The following is a 2,875-nucleotide window of genomic DNA, read 5'->3' on the forward strand; positions in this document are numbered from 1 at the left end:
TATGATATCTCATCTCAAGAGTTTACACCTCCATACAGATGAACGCAGAGCTGTGTTACGGGAGGCTATTACTTCTGACCATGGATTGTTTATGGCGGGTGGCAGTAACTTTGAAGGAGTTTGGGCAATGGATATGTGGGAATTGCATGAAGCTTCATGCCCTGAGTCGTTCATGTCACCACCCGGGTGGCCTAATTAAATTTAATGACGGGGCTGATGACATGAACGGGCATATTGTTGGCATTCCAAAGCCGACTCCCAATGAACCGGAAGCCGACCTCAATGGTGGGTTGGTGTTGGATGCTCAACTACTTGATCATGTTTTTAAACTACCTATCACCACCATCAAAAGCATCCCTCATAGTTGTCACATGGCTTTCTCTCAGGATTTTAAAGCATCCCTTTCCAAGGTGGTTACTCATCCTGGGTCCGTTGAAGCGTGGGTTGCTTTGTCAATTCTACCTAGGTGTACTCTTCAGGTGTTCAAGCCCAAGAATAGGCAAGAAAGGAGGTCTGGCAACATGAAGTCTTTGCAACATCGTAATATTTTGAGCGCTTTAGCCACTTGGGGGACTGAAGACGGTATCGCCAAGCTAGTTAAAAACTTAGTTGGCAATGCAAGACTATAGCAACAAGGCAAAAAAGAAGAGTGCATTTAGGATGCAAGAACACCGGGCAACACCAATGTCAGACACTGTCTTCATAAGGTTGCCGATGGACATTTTACAGCAGCAGTGAAAGTTTTATGTTCTTTGAGGGTTGCTCCATTTGGGGGTGATACCACGAAGGCATTGGAGGATAAGCATCCATACAAGCCACCACCTTCCATGCCCAACACCATATTTTCAGAACCTCCCCTTGTAGTGGATGTTGACAATGTCCTTGGGGGAATTAAATCCTTCCCTAAAGGTACCTTGTGTAGGAGAGACGGGTTTAAAGCTCAACATATTTTGGATGCCCTTTGTGGTGAAGGTTCAGCTATAGCCAACGACCTACTGTGTGCTATTACATCTGTGGTTAATCTATGGATTGGGGGGGGGGGGGGGGAGATGCCCTTCGAGTTTAGCAGAATTTGTTGCCTCTGCTCCTCTCACGCCGCTCTTAAAACCTGACAAGGGAATACGGCCTATTGTTGTAGGTACTATATGGAGACGTTTGGTTTCCAAGTTGGCTATGAAAGGTGTTGGTAAGGAAATGACCAAGTATCTCAATCATTTTCAGTTCGTGGTCGGGGTGTCGGGTGGTGCTGAGGCCATATTACATAGCGCCAATAGGGTGTTGAACGAGCGCCATGATGACGGATCTCTCTCCATGCTTACCGTGGATTTCTCTAATGTCTTTAACCTTGTCGACAGATCTGTATTGCTTCATGAGGTCAGATTGAGGTGTCCTACTATATCCTTGTGGGTAGAATTCCTTTATGGTCAAGCAGCAAGGTTGTATCTAGACAACACACATATTTGGTCCACTACGGGGGTTCAGCAAGGAGACCCCTTATGACCACTTCTCTTTGCCCTTGTGTTACACCCGCTCTTGCATAATATTAGCAACAATTGCAAGCTTCTTCTCCATGCATGGTACCTTGATGATGGCACACTTATTGGAGATCCGGAGGAGGTGGCCAAAGTGTTGGACATCATTACGGTGATTGCCCTAAAATTGGTCCTTCAACTGAATATCAAGAAAACCGAGCTGTTTTGGCCCTTGTGCGACGGTAGGAAGCTACGTGAGGGGCTATTCCTGGTTGACATCGGGAGGCCGCATTTGGGGGTGAAACTTCTTGGGGGAGCTGTTAGTAGAGATGCTAGTTTCATTAGTAGCTTAGCCATAAAGAGAGCCGAAAACGCTGTGAGCTCCTTCTGCCTCGGTCTTGTATGAGTATTGCTAAGCTTTTCTTTGGGCTGAGGACGTGTCAACTCGTTCACATGGAGGAGGCGGCAATATTCTTTGACAATGGGTTGCGCGGGGCAATAGAGGACATTGTGGTTTGTGGTGGCCCTTTCTTTGGTGACATATAATGGCGCATTGCTTCCTTACCCATCAGGTTTGGTGGTTTAGGTTTATACTCGGCAGTAGAGGCTACTTCATATGCTTTTGTTGCCTCAAGGGCCCAAACTTGGGTATTGCAAGACCATATCTTACGGGATAGCGACATATATGGTATGGATTCTGATTATGATGGTGCCTTGGCTTCTCTTCGTAACAAGCTTCCAGATTCTGACCTTAGCAATTTTACTACTAAAGACACCGCCTCCCCTAAATCCTAGAGTACGCTGGTGAGTGCCCTTTTTCGTAAAATTGTCCAAGATATGGAAGTTCATCTCGACATGACGGCCCGTCAGAAAGCGGTTTTCCAGTGCTTACGTGCACTACATGCCCAAGATTTTCTTCTTGCTACCCCTATAGATGGGATTGGCCAACATATGTATCCTATGGAGTATCGTACTATCCTCAAATATCGACTCATGATTCCAATATTCCCAGCTGACGAGATATGTCCGGTGTGTCGCAAGGCATGTTTGGACTCCTTTGGAGAGCATGCAGTTCACTGTAAAGAACTCCCGGGGTTCAAATACAAGCACGATATGGTTAGAGATGTTTTGCTCGATATATTTAAGCGTGCCAGAGTTTCCTCTAAGAAAGAGGCACCTGTGAATTTCTTGACTGACCCGACAGAAGGAAGGTCAACCCTTAGACCGGCTGACATTTTGATTTTTGGATGGGTCGGAGGGAAACATGTATGTGTGGACATTACAGGGGTATCCCCTCTCATGGGCTTGAGGGCGGGGGGTTTCACGGCAGGACTGGCTGCTTTAAAAGCTACTACAGGCAAAGTCATCAAACATGAGAAATCGTGCATGGAAAATCAACACAT

Source organism: Lactuca sativa, chromosome 2 (genome assembly GCF_002870075.4).
Source record: "Lactuca sativa cultivar Salinas chromosome 2, Lsat_Salinas_v11, whole genome shotgun sequence".
Classification (NCBI taxonomy): domain Eukaryota; kingdom Viridiplantae; phylum Streptophyta; class Magnoliopsida; order Asterales; family Asteraceae; genus Lactuca; species Lactuca sativa.